Genomic DNA, 10033 nt, shown 5'->3' with positions numbered 1-10033 from the left:
GGGCTGTGCTAGGCGTGAAAATCCACTAGTGGGAGATACAAGACCTGCCTTCAAACATCTTAAAGTCTGATGTGTGAGAAAGATAAGTAGACTAATTAGATTGGACTTGGATGCTATCTTGGTCTTCCTATTTCTTCTTCACAAACTTTCCCAGGTGACTAGAGTAATTCTGGTTGACATAAGGCAGTGGGGGACACAGGAAAGCTTCGAGGAGAGTGGGCAGGTATACACTAATCTTGAAGTTACGCAAAGGCAAGTAGCTTCAAACAGTCCCATCCTGGTTACTTGCTATCATCAGTCCCCTTCCACTGTAGATTTCCTGGGAGAGCTTAGCTCTTCCTGACAAGGACAACTGGTTCTATAGTGAGCCACAGCCCTGATTGCCCCATCCTCAGAGACTGCTAGCAACCTGGCCTTCTACTCAGCTTCACCCACACAAGAATCTCTTAGAATGGATATATCAATAGTATCAGTTAGGACCTCTCTTCCCCCACTCCCTATCCATCGTTTGCCTCTGCTGGGCTTCACCCTCACGTTGACTCCATGTGGCCGAAAGATGAACTACTGGCTGTCCCAGACCTCTAGAGTTCTTAGAGCCTGTGATCCTAGAGAAGGGTATTTTTCTGGATAGCTGCTGAAATACCCAGAAAGACTTCTGACTGGCACAACTTATATCACATACTCTTTCATGAGCCAATCACGGTGACTAGGGAGATAAAATACTCTGATTGACTGAGCCTGGATCACATAGCCATCCTTGGGTCAAACCACCTGACCAGGAATACTTTAGAATGATGGTGGAGGATGTGTTCTCCCAGAAGGATGCTGTCCCTCAGCATTCTATCAACTACAGCACAATTATCCTTCCAATATAAAAATGGCATAAGTCATCTTCCTACTTCCTACTTCTAATGGCTTTAGTAATCACACGCATAAACGGATGTTTAGGACTGTGCCTGCAGCCTACCATAGTATATATTTCAGTCCCCTCTAACAGCTGAGCAAGCGGGGACCACAGCGGCTCCCCACACTCTACCCCTCAGTTTAGGAGGAATTCTCTTCCCCACTCTGCCTCTTCTCTTTACCTTGGTTACTGATCTGGAACTGTTGTGAGTTCACTCTCCTACATGGAACATTTTCAGTCAGTTTTCTTGTTTGCTTTTTTCTGAGGCTCTGGGTATATTCCTTATTCCTCTCTCTCTTTCTTGTCACCAGCATATGACTAAACACCTCTCTCTGTTTTCCGCTCCTTCAGGACAGTCTATTAGAATTCTCAACCCTGAAATTTCTGGAAATTGGCCAAAGGATGGGCATTGTTGGTGGTGGGGCTAGCAAACAGAAAGTAGGTCTTTTTTTTTTTTTTAGTTTTTTTTTTTTTAATTTATTTTTATTTTTTGGCCGCACCGCGCAGTATGTGGAATCTTAGTTCCCCAGCCAGGGATTAAACCCACGTCCCTTGCATTGGAAGCACGGAGTCTTAACCACTGGACCACCAGGGAAGTCCCTGAAAGTTGGTCTTAATATAAACCTCACAGGCAGCAGTCAACCTCACCGACTTAATTATTAGAATTGGCTCTGAGGAGCTCCTCAGTGCTTACGATGTTGAGTCTACAGAATATCAAAAGATTCTGCGAGTGTCATAATGTTATCCCTGGAAATCCTACATGGAATTTCTTACATAGGCCCTAACTTACAGAGGATCTAAGCCAACAGTAGTTGATTATGTAAATTATGAAGATGGCAGTCATTGCCAACTTATTTCTGTTTTACCATAAATTTTGCAGGGCAGTAAAACTGAAGAACAGAAAACAAGAAATATAAAAAGTATGTTTTGTGTTCTTCATTGCACATACCACAACTTGAAAAAATATTTTTGTTTACCACTTTTTTCTTTCAGCCTATCTTTCCTTTTAGAAAGTAAACTCTTTGAGGACAAGACTATCTTGTTCCACTTTCTATGACTGAAAATGAGCAAAGTGCCTGGTCCGTATCGGTGATCAATAAATATTGGAAGGAATAGGTCTCTCTTCAGGTCTCTCTTTCTTCTCAAATGATTGGCAACCACTAAAATTAAATATGCCAAGAAAATTCAGTCTTCCCTAAACTAAATTATGCAGGAATCCAAGTTTGCTTTATTTCTGCTTTCCCATTTTCCTTTTCTTCAACACTGAGCCGCTTCTCCACCATACTTCCCAGGCATTCAGAATCCCTTTTGCAACTTCTTGGCAGCCTGGAACTTTTTCTTTATTTAAGACTGTCCTCCTGGGATGGTGCCCCAGATTCTAAGATTACTCCTTCTTTCCTACACTCCCATTAAAACTCCCATTTTTCTCACTGCCAGGAGAAAAAATAATCAGATAATTTTCCATTAAAGTGCTATGCTGTAATAGATTATTTAATGCAATAATTCTCCAGGGTTGGGGGGGTGGTTGGCGCTTTCCTCATTCTCTTAGGGTTATGCCTTGATAACAAAGTCAAAGTCAATAAATTCCTAGGCTTCTCACCATTTGCTCATTCTAGGAAATGAAAAAAAAATGAAGACAAATAAGAAATCAGAAGAATTTAACAACAAACTTTGCTTTTCCCTCAAGAAAAATAACAACAATAATCAAAGAAATTATTTCAGAAAGGAAAGACCAATTTATTTACCTTGTAAGAAAATTACAAGTGATTGTTGCTTTAAAAAAAATTGGGATGGGTGGAGAGCATAAAAAATACAAACCTATGAAGCATAAAAAATGATCACAAGGAGGTTCTCCAAAAGAATACTTTAAATGGCCAACTCTTGAAGTGTATTTAAAGTAAAATTCCATTTACAAAAATTACATTTACAGTTGACTTTCTAGAAAACAAGCTACTGTATAAAACACTTTTTTCTGCCTCCTAGAGAAATTATAAACAAACTTGCATTGCCGTCATTCTATCAGCGTCGGATTTTTCCTGGCCAGTCCCTACTCGGGCCTTTCTTTACCCTTTTGTATCACATTAGAAGATTGGTTTTTGTTGTTGATAAGATGACAGGCTTCTTGGGCATGTGACTGGTCAACACTGAAAGTGGTCATTTTGGTGATCTGTTCTCTCTTAATAAATGCTACAGTGTCACTCAGAAGATCATGGTGGTCCTGACACAAAATCGACAGGGCAAGAATCAGGAGGGAAGGGTTCCCGTGCATTTCTTTGGGTTTCCTGTGTTGGGTACAGGAGGTTCAGATCCTGAGGTGAGCCCGTCCAGCTTGCTAAAAGCAAAGCATTCCATCTGCTCCCTTTACTGTCCCACATCTATCACGCCCTGTTCTTTCCCTGGCAGGAAGTCAGCTGTCTGCACTTCAAACAGAATAAACAAACCATCCATACAGAACTAGTGGACATTTCGGGTTTTGTTTCCCACCTGATTTCAAGCGAGTAAAATACAATACTCAACTTACGATCTCTGTATAAAACTTAGGGGGCACTCTGCTTTCCAGGGAGACAATAAAATATGGAAAAATAACTAATTATGATAAAACGGCTCAGAATTGGACTCTAAAATTTCCATATCCACCGCGCTACACAGCCTAGGCTGCCTCTACCCCCCCATCCCTGGATAGGATTCTGAGACCAGCCTGTGACATCTTCGTGTTTGTCTTCATTCCCAAGTCCTGATTGCTGTCAGTACTCCTTTGTAAAAGGGAACCCTCCTGCACTGTTGGTGGGAATGTAAATTGATACAGCCACTATGGAGAACAGTATGGAGGTTCCTTAAAAAACTACAAATAGAACTACCATACGACCCAGCAATCCCACTCCTGGGCATATACCCTGAGAAAACCATAATTCAAAAAGTGTCATGTACCACAATGTTCACTGCAGCTCTATTTACAATAGCCAGGACATGGAAGCAACCTAAGTGTCCATCATCTGATGAATGGATAAAGAAGATGTGGCACATATATACAATGGAATATTACTCAGCCATAAAAAGAAACGAAATTGAGTTATTTGTAGTGAGGTGGATGGACCTAGAGTCTGTCATACAGAGTGAAATAAGTCAGGAAGAGAAAAACAAATACCGTATGCTAACACATATATATGGAATCTAAAAAAAAAAGGATCATGAAGAACCTAGGGGCAAGACGGGAATAAAGACACAGACCTACTAGAGAATGGACTTGAGGACACGGGGAGGGGGAAGGGTAAGCTGGGACAAAGTGAGAGAGCGGTAGTGTATATATGGACATATATACACTACCAAATGTAAAATAGATAGCTAGTGGGAAGCAGTCGCATAGCACAGGGAGATCAGCTCTGTGCTTTGTGACCAGCTAGAAGGGTGGGATAGGCAGGGTGGGAGGGAGGGAGACGCAAGAGGGAAGAGATATGGGGATATATGTATATGTATAACTGATGCACTTTGTTATAAAGCAGAAACTAACACACCATTGTAAAGCAATTTTACTCCAATAAAAATGTTAAGAAAAAAAAAAAAGAAGTACTCCTTTGATATTAATCAACATATGCAGAGGTGGTGCCTTACAAATACTCCTATCAAACATAAGTAAGCCAAAGGAAATCAAATGGTAATGCTCCAGGAAAATTTGCAGATCTGACAAAGCCAGGGCAGGAACCAGTGGTTTGCGCATCTAAATCTTGTGCTTTTGTTGCAGGCAGTATCGTGCTGCTGGTGCGAACCTGCTGTCTGCTCTTGCTCACAGTCACCACATCTGGGACCTGAGATCTCACGACCAATAGGGTCAGAAAATATCAGCTCTCTTGAACCTATCTGCTAAAGATCTTTCGAGTTTATCTTCTATACTACTGCTGTAGTGATTTTCCTAAACTGAAATCTGACCATGTTTCTCTCCTTTGCCTCAGAGCAACTCACTGACAGAGAATAAAGTCCAAACTCCTAGCCTGGCATATGAAGCCCTGCCTCCACACTGCTCCCCTTATCTGTACTGAGGTATTTGGTGCCTCAATATACTCCCCTCTCCTCTGCCACCATGCCCTACCTTCTGCTGCACCTCTGTAGGGAACCCCCTCATCTACCTGTGGAACTCCCCTCACATCTCTCAAGCTTCACTTCCTCTATAAGGTCTTTCCTGATAGGCTTTCTTCCCCATGAGCTTCCCTCTCAGCAAAATGTGGATCATAATTCCTATACCCTCCCTTAATTCCAGGATCATGTGAAAAAAATGACTATGAACGGTCTCTGAAAAACACAGAACACTATATAAGCTCCAGGTTATTATAAAAGTTATTATACAATAAGCCTTTTTTCTTTAGAAACCTACTTACAGTACTTGTGATGATTATCATGAAATTAGCCTCTACAAAGTAGAATATGTTTCTCGTTTATTCATTGCTTAAATGTGAGCTAAACTTAAAATGGTGATGAGAACTGTGCTTACTTCAGCTACAAATAGATTAAAACTGGACCCATACAGAGAGGATTAGCATGACCTTTGCCCCACGATTTTCAGTAGTGAAAAATTGCATTTTCTTTGTTTTCTGGAATTCTATTCCCAAGTTTCATATTTCTTTCATTAATGCAATAGTCTTCCTTAAGCTCGGTGCTTTGTGAGCACCTAGAGGGGTGGGATAGGGAGGGTGGGAGGGAGGGAGACGTAAGAGGGAAGAGATATGGAAACATATGTATATGTATAACTGATTCACTTTGTTATAAAGCAGAAACTAACACACCATTGTAAAGCAGTTATACTCCAATAAAGATGTTAAAAAAAAAAAAGTCTTCCTTAGAACTCTAATTCTCTTCTAGTCAATAAATAAAAGTTTGATTTCCTGAAATGACTTTCGCGTCTCGCATTGAGTCTTGTTTGCTTCTTAACCACCCAGCTGGGAGATTGATCCACCCACTATTTCTGGAACACAGTGATTATAACAGGTAACATTCACTAAGTGCTTACTCTGTACTCCTCTATATGATCTCTAAAGATTGTAAAATTTAAACCTCACTACAACTTTCATTTCCTCTTTGCAAAATAAGAATGAAAAAAATAGGGGGAAAAAAAAGAATGAGAAAATGGAAACTTAGGTAAGTTAAACCCCCTGTTGAAAGTCACAAAGTAGAGGTAGGGTTTAAAGCCAGGCGTCTGAGAACACAGCCCTGCTGCTAACCACTGAGTTTTACCACATCTCCGAGGAACTGCAGAGCAACGGGAGGGTTCCCTTGCTCTCCAGAAGCTTACACTTAGTACAGTGGGTGGTGAGGCCCAGGGCTATGAGAGCAGACGCCATGCTTTAGGCATGCGCCTGAATCAGTCATATGCTGCAGTAGGTCATGGCCACAAATTTGGACACCATCACCTAAGAGAGTCAAAGTGGGGCAGGTGCTGACACCCAGGCAGCAGCCACAGAGCAGGGGGCTACTGGGCTCAAGGCAATTTGTCATATACTGAAACCTTCTCATATATTTTGTTCAATTTTCAACAGAATGGAAAATGATTTTGTTTTACACATTTCCCTCCACTCCTGAACACCCCTTCAAAAAGAGCTCATTAGATTAAGTGTGGTATCCCGGATCGGATCCTGAAGCAGTAAAAAGACATTAGTGGGCAATTGGTGAAGTTTGCAAAATTCTGTAGTTCTGAGAACAGTAATATACCAATGTTAATTTCTTTGTTTTGACAAATGTATCTTGGTTATAGAAGATGTTAGCATTACGGGAAACTGGCTGAAGTGTACACAGGAACCCTTTGTATTTTGCAACTAAATCTAAATCTAAAATTATAAATCTAAATCTAAAATCTAAATCTAGATTTAGATCTAAAATTATATTTTAGATCTAAAATTACATTTAAATCTAAAATTATATTTAAAATTAAAAAGACTTCAGTTTAATTATTTTGAGATTAATTTACTGGGTCCATTGAGTCAGTCTACAGTCTATAGTACAATGTAAACAAATTTAGAGTGATTTCTGGAATTTTCTAAAAATGACTGTTGAATTCATCAGTGAAAAGAACTGTGTTTAAAGGCAAAACTCAGATTTTGAACTCATTGGTATTAAACACTATCTTTTTAGGAAAAAAGGATAAACATTGGTTGAGAATGAGTTACTGTCTCATTTTCCCAATAAAATGATCAGAACACTGTATTGCCATTGAGAAACACAAAAGAATGTTATAGTTAGCCAATGATATGATTTCCCTAAACACAGCTTCCTCCTGACCTCGGGCACATCCTTAAATCCCAGTATCATAACCTGGCACATGTTTTATAAACAGCAAAGAGAGAGTAAAACAATAAGAAATTATGTAGGTAACTTAGCCATAATTATACTACCAGAGATAATTCTCAATAATACTACCTCAGGGCTTCCCTGGTGGCGCAGTGGTTGAGAGTCCGCCTGCCGGTGCAGGGCACACGGGTTCGAGCCCTGGTCTGGGAAGATCCCACATGCCGCGGAGCGACTGGGCCCGTGAGCCACGGCTGCTGAGCCTGCGCGTCTGGAGCCTGTGCTCGGCAACAAGAGAGGCCGCGACAGTGAGAGGCCCGCGCACCGCGATGAAGAGTGGCCCCCGCTTGCCACAGCTGGGGGGGGGGGCCCTCGCGCAGAGGCGAAGACCCAACACAGCCATAAATAAATAAATAAATAAAAATTAAAAAAAAAATAATACTACCTCAGACAGGGCAATTTTGCATTACAAGTATTATTTTCCATTATGGCCCTGGTAGAGGGTGGAACATGCTGTGCCCAGAACTTCTGGCTCTTTCCTCAGATTTGAAGAACAAATCAGACGATGACCAGTGTTGTAGTCAATGTTATAGAGTCATCTGAACATTCTTCCCAGATTTTGAACAGTTGTGCCTTCAGTGAGATGCCATTGTTTAAACACTCTTGTTTTTCCAGCATTCAAAAAATTCACAGCTATCAGGCGGCCTAATCAGATCTCACTTGCTCTGCCAGCCAGTACCAGCTCCTTCTGAGGAAAGTAGGAGCTCCTCTGAGCTCACCCGACTGGCACAAGCAGTGCTGGGCTACACATCGCTGAGGGTAACAGCAGTAGTTCACTCCTGCTTGGTTTTGCCCAGTCAGAGCCTGTAAATGAGCTCTGATAAGTGACCAGACACTACTCTTCTGCTACCTTAAGTGATCTCTATCTTTTCAAAACTAGCGGCACATGGCCAAGGAGGAGAGAACTTCTTAATGTTCAAGGTGCAGACTCTGGCACTGAGGGTTTCCTGAAGAGAAACAACCGTGCCTTCCACTGGTGGGCATGAACCAGAAGCAGGAGAGAAAAGCAAAAAGAGGCAGAAGAGAGGAAACAGAAAGTTAAGCTTCTCAGAAGCTGAGCAAGGGCCAGGCCAATTCTGATTTCTGAGACCTTCAAAAAACGAAGAAAAAAAAAAACAGGAGAAATGCCCAAACTGGGTTACTACATTACAGTATAAGCTGCAAAGTGAGCATCGTTCTGATTTGTCAGCGTACCTCTCATTTGGAAATAACATGAGAGTCTAATTTGAATCTCTGTGAATATGAAGGCCAAGCCAAATAGCACTGCTATCTACAACCCAACTCCAGTGCCAACCCAAAAGCCTCAACAGAATGGGAGAAATATGGACTGAAGAGAATACAACGAGAAGAGTAGCAAGGAAGCGAGTAAGGAAATCACTACCTTGGGGCTCCCATAACTGGGTGCCAGGAGAAAAGGTGCAGAAACAAGGTAGAAAATTTTAAAAAAGGGGGGCGGGAAGCAGGAAGACCTGAAGTATCACTTACGCTGGTCTCAGGTGCACTGGATACCAATGCATGGTCACCTTCCAGGGATTCTGCCCTGAGGGGTGTCTCTGATGCCTTCTTTTTAAGTAAGAGGAATCTGCAGTCATTCAGTAGGTGCCCACCGAACATAAGGCACTGTGCTGGGGATGGAGCAATGGAAGTCAGCATCAGAAGGAGAAGGTTGTCTCTGTGGACCAGGAAATTTAAATATGTTCTTTATACTCTCTGGGAAGCAAACAAGGAGGTAAATAGGTCTCAAATGAGAAAGGGTTAGCTTCCTAGAAAGATGGTCAGTAACAGTTGAATAACTTCAATGACAAGGAACTTAATTCATAGGTAAGTGTTTGGAAAATCAGTATATATAGGTAGGTACTTCGAAGTTGGTAAATTGAGATTCCATTGCTAAACGCCTTTCTTCCTTATTTACTTAGTGTTACATGGTGTCAGCCCCCTTACCAAACACGCCAAAAGGCCAGCATTCCAACTCTCCAATAACCTCCAAGGTACTGGGGAAGCCATTAAGGAGATCACTACTTCGGGGCTCTGATAACTGGGTGCCAGAAGGGAGGCGTCACCTAAGGCGACTCTCGAAGGGCGAGCAGGCATTAGCCTTCTGTAGAAAGACTCCAAGAGCGCCCCACGGAGAGAACTTGACCGACAAGGTAGAAGAGCTGGGTAAGCGAGTCAGGAGACGCCTGTCCGGCGAAGCCTTTTTCCGTTAGGTATAATAACCTTCCTTGTACATCCTCCAACCCTGACTCCAGTGGTAACTTTGACAATAAATTTAATTTCTGTAAGAATGTTTGGTGAATCACGCTTCTGAGAGAGACCCTACCGCATGGTCGCTCAAAGTCCGTTGTTCTGCAATAACTTTCCACCATTTTAATAAAAGGTCCCTAACACCAGCCTTGAATCGCGGCTTCATCTGTGTTAATATTTTATAAATCCAGCTAAAAGTTGGGAACTGTGAAGGGAAGCCAGGGGAAGACAGCTGTTGCCCGGAGAGGCGTGCGGAGACCTAACTGAACCCTGGGGGTTCGCGCTGGGCAACGACCCCCGCTACGCAGGTTTGGGACTGGGCGCGCGCATGCGCGACAGGAACCCGAGCGCCGCACACTGGACTTGAGGGAAGGGGGCGCGGCGCACGCAGCATGGCGTCCAACATCTACTTAGTTCGCCAGCGGATCAGCCGGCTGGGCCAGGTGCGGCCCGGGGAGACACCTCCCCTTCCCTGCTTCTGCCCGCCCTTGCCTCTCGCGGCCGCCCCTCTCCGTCTCCGCCCCAGCGCCTCGGCGTGCGGCTCAACCGCCGCCG

General features: G+C 42.8%; 1 non-coding gene across 1 annotated transcript; it reads left to right on the top strand.

Annotated features, from left to right (window-relative positions):
• Positions 1-5377: 5377 nt before the first annotated feature.
• Positions 5378-5481, top strand: LOC114237078 (U6 spliceosomal RNA). The gene has a single exon (XR_003622865.1). It is a non-coding gene; the product is annotated as a U6 spliceosomal RNA (small nuclear RNA).
• The last annotated feature ends 4552 nt before the right edge of the window (positions 5482-10033 follow it).

The sequence above is a fragment of the Balaenoptera acutorostrata genome, chromosome 7 (assembly GCF_949987535.1).
Source record: "Balaenoptera acutorostrata chromosome 7, mBalAcu1.1, whole genome shotgun sequence".
Taxonomy (NCBI): domain Eukaryota; kingdom Metazoa; phylum Chordata; class Mammalia; order Artiodactyla; family Balaenopteridae; genus Balaenoptera; species Balaenoptera acutorostrata.
This window is presented reverse-complemented; position numbering and strand designations above follow the sequence as displayed.